The 16339-nt window shown below is 38.4% G+C and overlaps 1 protein-coding gene and 1 long non-coding RNA gene across 15 annotated transcripts in view; one reads left to right on the top strand and one right to left on the bottom strand.

Annotated features, from left to right (window-relative positions):
• LOC105469876 (transmembrane protein 108) overlaps nucleotides 1-16339 on the bottom strand; it is a 343076-nt gene that overhangs the window by 236788 nt on the left and 89949 nt on the right. For 2 of the 14 annotated variants that reach the window (XM_024789144.2, XM_071090932.1), the window contains exon 1: nucleotides 12218-16187. The exons of the other annotated variants lie outside the window; for them this stretch is intronic. The gene's annotated coding sequence lies outside the window, so the exon portion shown is untranslated. Of the gene's footprint in view, nucleotides 1-12217; nucleotides 16188-16339 lie in introns of those variants that run through there. 14 annotated transcript variants of the gene reach the window in all.
• On the top strand, nucleotides 827-15506 carry LOC139361871 (uncharacterized). The gene is made up of 4 exons (XR_011619697.1): nucleotides 827-968; nucleotides 6749-6858; nucleotides 15070-15156; nucleotides 15375-15506. It is a non-coding gene; the product is annotated as an uncharacterized lncRNA (long non-coding RNA).

Below are 16339 nucleotides of genomic sequence, written 5' to 3'. Positions count from 1 at the left end.
AGAAACTGTAATAGTTTAAAAACATATCTGACAAATGGTCTAACGAGCAGTCAAGAAACAGTTCAAAGCAAAGAATGAAGTAGGACTGGCTGCTGCACTGTGGAGTGAGCCCCTTCAGATGTTTTCCTTCCTTTGTTACTTGAAGATAGCATCTGGGAATAGAAGTCTGGGAATCTGGGGCAGGTGTGAAAGGATGGCGTTTCTATCAAGGGAAAACACCTGGATGAAACTAATTCATCATGGAAACCACATCTGGTCTTTCAAATTTTAAAAAATACTGAAAGATGACTGACGGCAGTGAGGTACAGATTTTGCCAACAATTACACTGGGTTTGAACTGTAGTTGCCATGTGGCTGCCCAGTGACCTCGGATGGTATCTTTAGTCTCTGAGCATCTCTGAGTTTCCTTTATTGCACAATAGATTAAATGAGATAATTTAGGTACAATGCCTAGCATTGTTCACACGTTCACATATGTCACCACTTCTCACTTTCTGCCTTACTGATGCCAACCAGAGACAGGTGCTAGTGATAAACACTGTCTCTATGCAGATGTAGGAACACAACTTCTTATCAAAACTAATTTCTAACAACAACAACAACAACAACAACAACTCCAGGACTAACTCTGCAATTTAACAACTCAAATTCTATCTTTCAGCAAGGATCAAATGATTAACTTTTACTTGACACTTTTCCTCCTGAGTCATTTCTTTGATCCAATATTTTAACAGCAGCTGAGCGACATAGCAGGATTCCATGGATCAGCCACCACCAACCACATAAAAGGCTAGGAATTATTTCAGATCAGGATGCTGCCAGAGCACAGCTCTCCAAATAAAAGATTTTACAGTCCATTTTTTGTTTTCAAAACTCCCTGACCAGCTCGCTTTCCTCTGTCAAGAGACGCCTGGATGTGATGGGATCCTCTTCCTACCCAAATCTGGAGACCTCTGTGATGGCACCAGGTAAAAGGTGATGCCCCGTTCAGGTTTCAGACTGACACACCACACCTGCTGTCAAAACTACTTCACACCCTGGTGGGAAGAAGCTCCCCTCAATTCTCAGTAGTGCCCACTGCAGTTATTACATGTGAGTGAATAATAAGTCACTGAAATACTGTGATGACTCACGCATCAAAAAGAAAGCCCTAGTCTGGGCTTATAGGCCAGGAGGCAATCTCCAGGGGAGAATCTGATCTTGCTAGCTAAAAACAGCAGGTAGGAGGCATAAGCCCTGCAAATACTTTTTTAATTAAATGAAGTATGTTTTTCCCTCCCCTCTTCTCTTGCTCTGTCTTCCTTCTCTCCTGTCTTGACAAATGCTCTTAGACAATCTGGGTCACATTTGTCAGCCTGAAAACAGTGCTAAGATAAAAAACAGATCCAAAACAAGAGGTCCTACCAGTCAAGAGCAATCCGTGCTTAGAAGCAATAATTTTGCAAAACACAGTGAAGGCAGGACTACATTTCAAGTTTCTGACTTAAAATGTACCTGAACTCCAACTATTATTTAATTATACTTTATTGCGGAAAATAGACCCTTTGCATCCTGAAACCCAGATGTGTATTCCAATTCAGAAAGTAAAAGAAAAATAGTAATGACCACAACAGTCCAATATAATCAGAAAATGTTGCAGAGTTCTCAGCACATAGATATCCCCCCTAATATCTCAAATATTAATTCTTCTAAAACCAACACACCATTTGTCCTGAAGACGCATAAAATGTTTTATGCTACACACTAAACTCATTCTCTCTAATGCCACCCTCCCTCCACTCCCAAACATGAGCACTCCTTCCTGTGCTTTCAAGCGTGCTGGTCCTCTAAATTAGAGTCCCTGGAGTACATCCTCCAGTGCTGTCTGCTTTGAATCTGTTAAGATTTTACGTCATGAATATCTTTTAAAATTTCTTTTCTTCTCTTCATTATCCTTGCTTTGCCTTGCTTTAGTTAATCAGCTTCCTCTCAGGTGACTATTGCAGCTCATGGCTCTCCATGCAGTCACACAGTTTACCTCTAAATAATGCATCTAATCATGCCACTCCCCAGCCTAAAGCCTCTCCCAATTCCCTGTTGCATTCAATTTGGCATTTAAGGCTCTTCACAGACCACCATCTAGCTAATTCACCTCTCTAGCTCCATCTGGCACCAACCCGTGCCTAAGCTCCAGCCCACTGAGCTGATGAATGTTCCATGAATATACTCATAGCCTTCCACAATTCCGTATACACTTACTGTTCCTGAGATGCTCTTTTCACTTTCTAGAGTTAGTCTCTATTCTCTGTGCTCTCAACACTTTGTCCTAACCTCTAATTTTGTACTCAGTTTACATTGCAATTACATATTGTATGGGAGTGAGCCTTACTTATCTCTATATGACTGATGTCTACTATGGAGTTTGCTATTAGAAGAGAGAAAGACCCAAAGGAAATTCTAAAGTACGTACTGCAGAAAGAAAAAAAAAAAAATGATAGCAGATGAAAACCTCAAAATGGAGGAAAGTAACAATGAGAGAAGATATTGATAATAGATGGGAAAAGGAAAACATTGTTTCAAACTATAAGAAACACGTGTAATTTGTGGAGGAAAAATAGAAAAGCCAGAGAGATATGTCTTCAAATTTTGGAGCATGAGTGGTAACATATTCAAACAGAGATTTTTTTTTTAAGGATGCCTGTTAAAATAGCAGGAGCAGCTACTAAGGAAGTAGATAGACATAGAGCAAACAACCTCTGAACAGGCAGAGGGGACTTGGAGTGGGGAAGAAAGACTATCAATTCAAAAGACAGCAAGATGGGTACGCAAAGGCAGACAGAGTGGTATAATGGATACTAGAGACTCAGAAGAGGGGAGGTTCGGACGGGGCTGAGGGATGAAAAAATACCTGCTGAGTACAATGCACACTATTCAGGTGACAGTTACACTAAATCCAGACTTCACCACACTACAACTCATCCATGTAGCCAAAAATAGCACTTGTACTCCTAAAGCTGTTGAAATAAAAAAAATCTTTTATCATAAAAATAATAATAATTTTAAAAAGGCAAGAGACAGCAAGAAGAGACAGGGGAAAGAAAAAACATTGATAAGCACCCCTATTACTCAGGAAATTACAAGCATTTTAGGAGCTCTATGTCAGAAACTGAGGGCAGTGACCAAATATATATTTCTTATTATGTCACATATGGAATTAAGAGAAATAAACAAATCCATCACCAGAGGGACAAACTGCAATACAACTCTCCTAGTAATTGATAGCTTCAGCAGATTAAAAAAGTCAGTAAAGATAAAAAGATTTAAATAGCATAATTAACTTTTAGATGTATAGAACATATATAGAATATTGAATACAATAAGTAGTGAAATATTAACTCTGAAAACTGACTAAGCTATAAAGAAAACCTCAATAAATTGCAAAGGACTGGTATACCAACATTCACTTACAATGCAATATTAGAAATATATTTTTAAAAGGTAACTTGAATGCTCAAATAAAATGTGAGTATGTATATATATAAGGGAATGTATATATATAAGGGAATAGTATTCAGCCTTAAAAAAGAAAACTCTGCCACTTTACAACATGGATGAACATGAACATGGAGGGCATTATGTTAAGTGAACAGGCCAGGTACAGAAAGATAAACGGCATATGATCTCCCTTATAGGCGTACCACAGGGATGTTGCAGGTCCAGTTTCACACTACCACAATAAAGTGAGTATCACAATAAAGTGAGTCAAACAGATTTTCTGGTTCCCCAGTACCTATAAAAGTTATGTTTACACTACTGTAGTCTATTAAGTGTGCAATAACATGTCTAAAACACTACATATCTTAATTAAATACAATTTATTGCTAAAAATGCTTATGATCATCTGAGCCTTCAGTGAGTTGTAACCTTTTTGCTGGTAGAGGATCCTCGATGTTGATGACTGCTGACTGATCAGGGTGGTGGCTGAAGTTTGGGGTGGCTGTGGCAATTTCTTAAAACAATGAAGTCTGCCACATCGATTGATTCTTCCTTTCATAAAAGATTTCTCTGTAGCATGTGATGCTATTTGATAGCATTTTACCCACAGAACTTCTTTCAAAATTGGAGTCGACACTCTCAAACCCTGCTGCTGCTGCATCAACTAAGTTTATGCAATATTTTAAATCCTTTGTTGTCATTTCAACAATGTTCACAGCACCTTCACCAACGTAGATTCCATCTCAAGAAACCAGTTTCTTTGCTTATCCATAAGCAGCAACTCTTCATTCCTTCAAGTTTTATCATGAGATTGCAGAAATTCAGTCATATTTTCAGTCTCTACTTTTAATTCCAGTTTTCCTGCTATTTCCACTACATCCACAGTGACTTCCTCCACTGAAATCTTAAACCGTTCCAAGTCATCCATGAAGATTGGAATCTTCTTACAATCTCCTGTTAATGTTGATATTTTGACCTCTTCCCATAAATCATGAATGTTCTTAATGGCATCTAGAATGCTGAATCCTTTCCAGAAGGATTTCAATTTACTTTGCTCAGATCCATCAGAATAATCACCATGCATGGCAATTACAGCCTTATGAAATGAATTTCTTAAATAATAAGACTTAAAAGTTGAAATTATTCCTTGATCCAAGAGCTGCAGAATGAATGCTGCATAAGCAGACATGAAAACAACAAGAATCTCCTTGAACATCCCCCTCAGAGCTCTCGGGTGACCATGTGTATTGTCAATGAGCAATAATATTTTGAAAGGAATCTTCTTTTTCTGAGCAGTGAGTCTCCACAGTGGGGTTAAGACATTCAGTAAACCATGCTATAAACAGATGTGTTGTCATCCAGGCTATGTTGTTCCATTTATAAAGCACAAGCAATAATAGTTTACCATCATTCTTAAGGGCCTTAGAACTTTTAGAATGGTACATGAGTACCGGCTTCAACTTAAAGTCATCAGTTGCATTAGCCCCTAACAAGAGAGTCACCCTGCCCTGTGAAGCATTGACTTCTGTTCTCTAGCTATGAAAGCCCTAGATGGCATCTTCTTTCAACAGAAGCCTGTTTCATCTACACTGAAAATTTGTTGTTTAGTGTAGCCATCTTCATTAATGATCTTAGCTAGATCTTCTGGATAACTTGTTGCAGCTTCTCCATGAGCACTTGCTGCTTCACTTGGTACTTTTATGTTATGGAGATGGTTTCTTTCCTCTCACCTAATGAACCAACCTCTGCTAGCTTTCCATTTTTCTTCTGCAGCTTCTTTGCCTTTCTCAGCCTTCAGAGAGTTGAAGAGTTAGTACCTTACTCTGGATTAGGCTTTGGCTTAAGGGAATGTTGTGACTGATTTAATCTTCTCTCAATATATTATCTATCTGTCTGTCTATCTTCTATAAATTCTCACTCTCTCTATATATATATCTGGACCACTAAAACTTTCTCCCTATCAGCAGTAAGGCTATTTTGCTTTCTTATCATTCATGTGTTAACTGGAGTAGCACTTTTAATTTCCTTCAAGAACTTTTGCTTTGCATTCCTAACTTGTCTAGCTGATGCAAGAGGCCTAGCTTTTGTTTTGGCCTGTAGGCTTTCAACAAGCCTTCCAACACTTAGAGGCCATTTTAGGGTTATTAATTGGTCGAATTTAATATTGTTGTGTCTCAGGGAATAGGGAAGCCCAATGAGAGGGACAGAAGTAGAACAGTTGGTTGGTGGCGTAGTCAGAACACACATAACATTTATCAATTTGCTGTCTTATATGGGCATGGTTCATGGTGCCCCAAAACAATTACAGTGGTAACATCAAAGATCACTGATCACCATACTAGATATAATAAAATTTAAAAGTTTGAAATATTTTATTACCAAAATGTGACACAGAGACATGAATCAAACACATGCTGTTGGAAATATGGTGTTGATAGACTAGCTCAATGCAGGGTTGCCACAAACCTTCAATTTACAAAAATTGCAAAACACAATAAAGTGAAGCATAATAAAATAAGGTGTGCTTGTACTAATTTTGTAAACTTTGAGAAATGTGTCTTGAATAATAATTTCATCTCCATAAGAGGAGGCAGCAGCTGCTGTAAAATGCTGAAACAACCCCTTCAGGAAACATTCAATCTAAGTGCAACTGCCTTCCCTTTTTAGTTTTAAATGGAAAAGTTTCTACACAAAGCTGTTTACACAAATATTCAGCTGTTTACCTCTGCACACAAGGTAGAAAAGCAGAAATCTGATGACAGTTCAGGAACACTAAACAGATACCAGCTCAAAAATGATGAAAAATTTAGGGACTCAGCTATCTACCTCATTAGCCTAATCCATTGGTGTTCCACAAGTAATTTCTTTTTAATAGTAGACAGTCATAAATTTTCAGATGATTTTCTTGAAAAGTATAAATTATGTCGGTTAAATTATAATGGATAGATTATATTCCATTTTAATGCCAATATACTCCCTTGGTCAGGAGACAAAGGCCCAGAGATGCATCTGGTTTGGACACCAGCACATTACCTGCAGTCTCATATATCTGTGTAGCAGTCTGTATTTTCCAATAGTGGCCACTGCAAGACTCCTTGAGAAACTTTTCACTTCCCTATCAAGAGATGGAATCTATTTCTACTCCCATGGAACTTAAGTGGCCTTTGTAACTGCGTCAGTTTAATAGAACATAGTGGAGTGATGCTGTCTGATTTCCTAAGGTAGATCATGAAAAGTTCCTGCTTTTCTTTCTCTTGGGTCATGTGCTGAGCAGTGAACTGGTACAGAAGTCTGTCTACCCTGAAGCTATCATGCTGGAGAGACCACAAACAGAGATGCCTGAGGATCCCAGCTGTTATGTCTTCCCAGCTAGGCTCCAGACATGTAAGTGAGCTAGCTTCAGATGATTCCAACCCCCAGCCTCTAGGCCAACCCAGCTGATGTGAGTGGAGCAGAGATGAGCTGTCCCTGCTGAGCCCCAGCCAGATTGCAGATTCATGAGTCAAATTCACATGGTTGTTGCTGACATTAAGTTTTGGAGTGGTTTGTTATGCAGCACCAATTAACTGGAACAGGAGGGACACTGAATGCAAATATCATCCCCTCATTTACCCAAAGGATAAAAGACAGAACCACAAGCCCAAACAGCAGGATTTCTTAAAAATCAAAATGATGGCACTGTGTTTTACCCAAAAAGCGCAAGTACCACTTCTGAAAGTTAAATTTGACTTAGGATTCACACACCTTTTGCCACTTGCCAACAATGCCGATTAGTGGATATCTATGCAAATGTATTATCTGAAAAAAAAATCCTTTTATTTTTGCTTTTAATGTCTTCAAAAGATCACTGATGCAGGTTAACAGCCTCTGCTTGTTAACAAAATTTACTCAATTGCTGTATCCACCTTTCATTGTAATTTATGTTGGTGCCGACAGAGTGATATCAGGTGTCCTCAAATTCAGTAGAACCAAAATGAAATCACTGGGCTCTACATATTATCTGCTATTGGCTATTAGTAGAAAGTAATCAGATTTTAGAGCTAAATAAAATCCCTGATCACTTAGTGTTTAACCCTAGACAAGCTACACAACTTTTATTGATCTGCGAAATGGAAATAATACCTATTTATTGACAGGGTGGCTACAGAATTAAATGAGTCACTATATATAAAATACTTAGCATGCCTGGTATATAATAGATAATCAACAAGTTTCCTTTCCTTGGCACTCTTAACCTGTTTCATTGAATGACAGGCTAAAGGAGAATGAAAGTCCCAGGGTTTGCTCCAGGTAAAAGAAGCCTTCCCAAGAAATTCAGGCTCTGCTTCCTGCCCATGAGTGATGCTCCAACACCTGAAAGTGGGCCTCCAACCAGAGCAGCTACTGGGGCCCTCTCTGGGTTTCTTTGTTTATTGTAGTCATTATTTTAACGGAAAATATTTGAGCAAATTTAACTCTGCATCCCAGCTACTGCTTTTTCTTTTGTTACCATGCATTGTCACTAGCAAAGAACTAATTTAGTGTTTCGTGGGGTTTTTTTTTTTTGGCAGTGGGGTTGCAGAGTCTTGCTGTGTCACCCAGGCTGGAGTGCACTGGTGTGATCTCAGCTCACTGCAGCCCCTGTCTCCCAGATTGAAGCGATTTTTGTGCCTCAGCCTCCTGAATAGCTGGGATTACAGGTGCACGATGGCACACCCAATTAATTTTTGTATTTTTGGTAGAGATGGGGTTTCACCATGTTGGCCAGGCTGTTCTCGAACTCCTGGCTTCAAGTGACCCATCCACCTCAGCCTCCCAAAGTGCTGGAATTACAGGCGTGAGCCACTGTGCCCAACCTGTTTTGTTTTAAATAGGAGGTCACTGGGGACTTTATGCCAGAGAGGTATCTGACCTGAATTACTAGCCGGCTAGATTAAGGAGGCAAAAAATTAACAGGTAACCTACGGATTTTAGATGTTTGGCCAACAACCTCAATATATGAGCAGACAAAATGACATTATGGGAAGAACAGAGAATCAGCTATCCCTCCAGGTATTTTTATTTGGTTCAAGCTTAACCTCTAAGTGAACAACGAAGCTTCCTGAAGTAGACAGAGCATGTGCCTCACACTTGCTGTGGGATCTTAGGAAGTAACTTTGCAGGCCTTTGTTTCTTCACCCAAGAAACCATGGGATTAGAGTAGATGATCAAACTATGTGATGACCAAAAGGACTTAAGATCATCTTGTGTAATGTTCTCACTTGACAGGTGAGAAGTGAGGCCAAGAACAATTCGGTGGCTTTCTTGATGTCACAGTCCTTGCAGCCAACAGACTTGGGACTGGCATCCAAGGTTTACAGGCAATAAAGATCCTCTTTCCACAAAGCCTTAGCTGTCTCTAAAATGACTTGATTCTGATGGCAAAGAGGAAGGAGCACAATATGCATTTCTATTCACGTTAATTTAAAATGATTTGACAGGTCAAATATTTATTTCCTAATTTCCAAGCTAACTTTCTTGCTAAGGGAGGACTTGCAACTGTCTTGAACAAGGGCCCATTCCTAGGTCATCATTCTCCAGACCTGAAAAAGCAATGTAAGTGCTTTTCACCTGATATATTCAAAACAGAGCAGGATGAATTTTATCAGTGATGTCCCTTGCAAGTGCCAGGTACCCAACAGAAAATGACAGACTTCTGTGCTCTTTAACCTATGAGTGATAGAGTTACTGTTATACTATGTGCCAACCAAGTTTCAGACCCAAGGAAGGTGTGGGGCAAAACTACTGACAAGGCTAAATCTTTATCCATCCACCTGATATTTCTTAATTCTTCCTCTCTAGGGAACAGATAAGTTCTTTAAGGTTCACAGGTCTGATTCACCACAGAGTGATTATATTCAAGAACCCTGATTTGCCCAAAGCAAGATACCCACCTAGGTGAACAGGAAGTAAAGTTTCTCAGCCCAGCCACTCTAGAAATCTGGAGCAAGGGGCAAAGGAAATGTTTCTTATTCAAATTAACATAAATCAACAACATTGACCTTGATATACATGATCTTAATTAAGAACTAAACTGGAATTTAAACATTTGAATGCTGCACTAAGGTATCCTAGAAATTAAGGCCAAATGTGGAAATTGAAACAATGAGAAAGATAAAGGGGGCCTATAACCAGGAAATACACTGACGTAATGGAAATGAGCCAGCCTGGAGTGGAGGACAAGGGGAGCCTGAGGGAGGCAGACTGTCAAGGTTGGCATGACTTTATCTGTTGGGGAGACAATGAGGGGTGTATTTAGGAACAAGGGTGGAGATAGTGTGGTCTACCAGACAGATAACTCCTTGCCAGGCAGGTTCTAATATAGCCTGAATGGAAACTTCCTTTTAAGAACGTCAACTCTTTGTCTGTGGTTCCACACTTACAAAAAGAGATTCTCTTCCCATCAAAGTTCTCACACAGGTCTTCCAATCTGAGACATGTGGGAGTGAAGGAAAAGGCTAGAGAAAGCAGTCCTTTCTGTGCTGTCCAACATGGCAGCCACTCCACAGGTGGTTACTGAGTACTTAAAACATGGCTAGCGTGAATAAGAAACTGAATTTTATTTTAAATTTTATTTAATTTTAATTAAAGTTAAATTTAAATTTAGAAATGGACACTGATTCATTTACTGGACAAAACAACTGATATGCATGTTTGGAATGACTTGGGTATGTGAATCTACTTTCTCTACTGTAAGTTTTAATCTAAGTACAGATCGAGTATTGTCCATGAAATTTCAGTGTCCCAATTGAGATATGCTGTTAAGTGTAAAATATGCTTACAGCACATCTCAATAGGACTTTCAAGACTTTGTATTTTAAAAATGCAAAATATCTCATTAATAGTTATATTAATTACAGTCAATCCTCCATATCCATGGTTCTACATATGCAACCAACTGTCCAGTAAGAATATTTTTAAATAAATAAAAAATACAACAAAAAATACAGATAATACAGCACAACAATTATTTACATAGCATTTACATTGTATTAAGTATTTTAAGTAATCTAAAGATGATTTAAAATACATGGGAGGGTGTGTACGGGTTATATACAAATACTTCATTTTATATAAGGGACTTGGGCATCCATAGATTTCGGTATCTGTGGGGAGTCCTGGAACCAGTCCTCCATGGACACCAAGGGACAACTGTACATGTTGAAATAATATCTTGAATATATTAAGCAACGCAAAAATATATTGTTAAAATTAATTTCATATTTCCTTTTATTTTTAATGTGGCTACTAGAAAATTTAAAATTACATATAAAGCTCATACTTGAGGTTTATATTACATTTTCACTGGACAATGCTACTCTAGATTCTGGAAGGTCTAGATAAGACCACATTTTTTGTGTTTTTGTTTTTTTTCTTGAGACAAAGTATCACTCTGTCACCCAGGCTGGAGTGCAGTGGCACTATCTCGGCTCATTGCAACCTCCGCCTCCCAAGTTCAAGTGATTCTCCTGCCTCAGCCTCCCAAGTAGCTGGGACTACAGGCGCATGCCACCACACCCGGCTAATTTTTGTATTTTTTTTTTAGGAGAAACGGGGTTTCACCATATTGGCCCAGCTGGTCTTGAACTCCTGATCTCATGATCCACCTGCCTTGGCCTCCCAAAGTGCTGCGATTACAGGCATGAGCCACTGTGCCCGGCCAGAACACCACTTTTTTTTTTTTTCCCTTTTTCTTAGAAAAGATTGTAGTAGTATATTCTTGGGCTTCTTTGTCAAAATCACACTAGGGTTCACCATGTGAAGAACCCAAGGATAGTCTTTCTTATTAGATTATAATCTCTCAGTAAATTAAAATTAGACATTTGGTTTTAAAATTTGCCTCAGATTATTTAATTGATGTCAATCAGCCAGCATGTGGTCAATTGTAAAGTAAAAACGACATCGGAGTTCCAGATCAAAGGAACTGATAGAGGGAAACAGCCCTGAAACAAAACAGTGACTATAATTCAAATATTTGACACTAAATATCAAATCCCTTTAGTCTTCTTTTACATGACCACAAAAAGAAACCACATAAAAAGGAAAGAAACAGCAATATATAATCCCAATATATACATTCTGAAGAAGATACTATTTTAAATACCCTCTGAACATGAATCAAATATACAGCAAATGATAAATTTATATATACACTTCATATGCACAAGTAAAACTTTATCCGCTAAAGAAAGGTTCCTTAAGATTGTGATCTAAAAGAAAACCTTTGTTCTAAACCATATTGACTGACTGATAATTAAGCCTGTCGTTATCATAGCATGTACCCTATAATCTGATACCCACCCACCCCCAAAATTGTATTCAAATGAGAACAGCATCCATGCTCACACCATTTAAATGAGATAGGGGATAGCTACATCCCCTCTCATTTTCGGAGCTCGGTAATCAATTAATCAGAGAGGTTAAATAGCACATTCAAGGTTCAACGTTTGCTAAAAGTCACTTATTTCCATTCAAACCCTCAGCTGTCATTCTGGAAGCTGCCACCAGATGCACAGGGTGCTTGTTAATGCGGCAGTAAGCCCACATCAGAGGGACTCTTCAAGGTCCAAGGTTTCACACAAATTGATCAACTGTGCTTTTTCCCCCTATAAATCAGAACTTGATAAATATAGCACTATAATTCATGAACAAATATTTAATTACTACATTTAAGAGCTAAAAGACATACTCTGACATAATATTTACATAAATACAAAATACCTACCTTCAAATTAAGTATCTTTTCCCACTAAATTGCCCTATTTTAAATCTCCATCTAATTCATTTCAGAGTCTAGTTGGAATTCTCCCTGAGTTAATTCGGGATTGTAAATTCTCCAACAAGTCTCAGATCTTCAGAGTAGCATAAGAGCTCCCCACATAATTGTCCTGAGTTAATCTGCTCTTTCTTTTCCCCACATGTTTAGCTTCACATGGCATCTAGGGTCTCATCTGCTCCTGCCTCTGCACGGCTTGCCTCCGCTCTACTGCCCACTCTGGGTTCCCATTCCCAAGCAGAAAGAACCGTAGATGCTGCCGTCTTGCTCTCCCCACTCTGTGGTCTTGTTCCAATCAGGGAAACATTCCTATGGCAACCAACACACACCACCATCTCACTCCTCTTCCCTGAAAGTTCCCTATTTGCCTGGCAGACGTTTGGCAAGGACACTGAATTACTTTAACTTGCCTAGCAACTACTAGCCTGTTCCAGTCCCTCTAAAAGCGGTTGGCTTTTTGTCGCTTATCTTTTAAAACACACTCAGGGGCTGGCTGGCTGGCTGGCTGGCTGGCTGGCCGTGGAAAGGGCAGCTGCCAAGTCAGCCTCATTGGACACTGGCCTGGAACACACACAGCAGTTGGGCAAACTGGAGCCTCTTCTTGCCCCAGGATGAAAAAATGTCCACAGGCTTGAGGCAATGGCATGAGTAGACAGCTCTCAGGGTCCCACCCTGGGCTAACTCCAGAGGAATTTTAATTCTCAGAGAACCTCAAATCTCCTTCTTCAGCTATAAGAAAAGTAAAATTATCAATAGCTGCCTCCACTCAGAAAACCAGGTTTATCTCATTTTGCCATGTACTTCAACCCTTCTGGTTTTTATTTAACAGGCTGGAAACCAGATATTTTAACTTACAGATTGTAGTTTATTCATTTAGGTTATTTTGGTATCAGGAACCAACACGGTCCCAAATGACTGATGCTGCTTTCCATATTTTTTCCCCTCAGTGAATTCTAAAGAAATACTTGAAGTGTCTATAATCTAATCTGGGTACCCTAAGATGAAATACTTCTTCTAATAATCCATATAGGTGGAGAAGCTTGAACAATGAATAAATAGTTTATTGAGCTCTTGGCTTGCTCTGCTGATGGATTCCATGCTTGCGTTGTGTCCTTTCAGAACAGAAGCCAACAGCAGGTGCTTTCTCCCAAAAACAACCAGTGAGATACTCAAGTCAGGTCCTGGAGAAAAACTAAAGCTACTAGATAGGCATTTCTACTCCTTCCTGCCACCAACTGTCTTCCAAAATGAAAGCAAGGCCACTGTTGCAGAAGCAGAGAGTTGCCAATTTAGGCCAGCAACAGACCTGAAAGTTGACATGGGTGGACACTATCTTTTATTAGACAACTATTTCCTGCTGGTAGGATGCAAAAGACCCATTTTTCTATCTTTGCAACCTTTGAATTTCTTCCAAAAAGAGGCTTCTTATTCACTTCCATGGCCCTTCGAGAACAAGGACAATTTTTGATTGCCATTTCCTATTTCAGTGATGACACACAGTAAGTGCTCAGTAAGCATTTGCTGAAATGAACCTTAAATACAGCAGCAATAGAATGTCAATTAAAATAAGATACTATTTTCACTGATTATATTTACAAACTAAAATTTTTGTCATATTCAGTGTTGACAAGGGTGTGGAGAAACACGACATTCTTCTACACTGTTGATGGAAGTATAAATTAGGGCAGCCATTTTGGAGGACAATTTGCCAATATTTAGTGATGCTAAAAATGGACACCCTCTTTTACCAGCAATTCCCTGGCTTTGTATGCTACAAATATATTGACAAAAATGCAAAAAGATATATACAAGAATGTTTATTGCAGCATTGTTTGCAACAAGATAAAACTGGAAAAATCTAAATGTTGATAAACAGTAGGCAAGCTAAATTATGGCAAACTGATGCAATGGAATACAATATAGCCATTAAAAATGAAATGGATTTATACATACTGATGTGAACAGATGTCTAAGATATATCACTAACCTATCCACAACAGAATCCATATATTTATCCATACATACACATATAAGCATAGATGTGTGTTATATATGTATAGGTATTTATGTATATGTGTATGTGAGACTGTATACAAACAGAACATTAGGTCATTTCTGGTAGAATGTGCAGAGATTTAACAGTGGTTACCTTTAAGGAATGATATTTAGGACTGAAACAATAGGAAGGAAGACTTTTATTTCCACTGTATAGCATCTTAAAATGTTGACCAATTTTTAAAACAAGGAATGTTCGTATTTTAAAAACTCGTATTTTAAAAACATGTTAACAATTCATAATTGCCTTTGTATTATTAGATTTTCAAAAAAAAAGAAAGATAGCAGGTTATTTTTACCATTCAGGTATCCCTGCGTAACTAATATGGGGGTCTTTAAAACCATCCACAGCTCTAGCAGAAAGCAAGAAACTACAGAAATGAAAACAGCAGGTCCCATAAATTGTTTATGAAGTTTATACTTTTAATGTGTTAGACATTAGTACCTCAAAAACTTAATTAAAAATTAGAAATCATATTAGGGCTACGTAAATTAAGATTAAAAATTGTACAAATCCAAATACACATTGAATTATACAATAAGCCAAAAAATGTATTCCTAATGCTTGAGTCATCTTTTTTTTTGGAGGTAGAGTGAAAAGAGAAGTAACTCCTGCTGCTAAATTAGAAACCACAAGCCCCAGAAGCACTGTACATATATAACAAGAGTTAAAAACCTGGATCCAAAAATTCTAATTGATGTTTAATCAAAGAAAAGTACAGAAAGCTGCAAATGTGTCTTTTCAGGGGCTGATCTGACCTACAGAGAGGAACAACCCAAGAGAAACGTCTCTTCCTCACTGGCAACTCAATAACAAGAACATGGAAACCATGGTATAAAATTTTTTTCAGCTTACAAAGGTTAGAAGGAACGCTCCATTAAAAAAATAGAGCATTGCCCTTCATTTCCACATTATCCCCAGCTTCCCAAATATTCCTCCTGCTTTTTTCTTACAAACTCAAGAGAAAAAATTTCCCTTGGTACTCATTATAAAACCCCAGAATGCTGTTGACATTGCCATTTTAACTGTCTATTGTTCTCCTAACTCCAGGAAATCGCTGAAAGCCAGACATAATGACTGTTGTGACAGTTTTCAGTAACAAGAAGTGAAGTTTCCTGTCAAAAGAAGTGCTCTCTCCATTTTCATCATATGTAAAACAAGATGCTTCCATGAGCACCTTCACAGATAGATGAGCTTCTTTGAGACCCTGAAAATGTACTAAAAGGATGAAAGAACAAATCAAAATGACAGATAAATTTGTGGGAGTTTTTCCCTTTTAGCTGTAGCAAACTGTGATTTATTTCCCAATTAGTACTGATTCTTTTGTGAGAGACCTGACTTTTTGCTCTAGAGATGTCAAGACCATATTCTAGATATAAATTCAACACAGGAGCAAAAAATAAATTAGGAGTTGGTGTTTATTTGGAATACTCTAGATCCTAGACTACATGGACTGGCTATGAAGCATGTTCTATTATAACACTCCTCCATTAACTGTTTCAGGTCCCCATAATTCCAAATCTCCCATTCAGTTTAAGAGGTCTGCATCTTTAGTACAGATCTACTGGCCTGACCAGCAAAAGAAAGGCAGCTTGTTTCTGAGGGAAGAGGCCAAGACCAGGATTCAGAAGTCCTGGGTTCAAGTGCTTATACAGTCCCTAACCTGCAGAGCTGCTGAAAGCAGAGACTCACCTTCATCTGTCTCACTTCTTCCATGTGAGCAAATAGGGAGGGATGTATCAGATCAAATGAGATCATATATCAATATAGTTCACAAATATGGAATGCCAAAAAGGCCTTACCATTAACAAGAGCAAGCGTTTGCTTTTTGAAATTGTGTTACACAAATATATCCTTGTGTGACTCCGTTTTCTTACCTGTAAAATGGGAATAATAAAAATACTCATTTCACAGATGCTCTTAGATGCATGCATCCATGCTTTTTATCATTTGCTCTATCTATGCTAGGCACTCTTCTAAGAGCTCTATGCTAGGCACTCTTCTAACAGCTAACA

This window comes from Macaca nemestrina, chromosome 2 (assembly GCF_043159975.1).
Source record: "Macaca nemestrina isolate mMacNem1 chromosome 2, mMacNem.hap1, whole genome shotgun sequence".
Classification (NCBI taxonomy): domain Eukaryota; kingdom Metazoa; phylum Chordata; class Mammalia; order Primates; family Cercopithecidae; genus Macaca; species Macaca nemestrina.
Note: the sequence above shows the minus strand (reverse complement) of the source record. Positions and strands in the feature narration are given on the sequence as shown.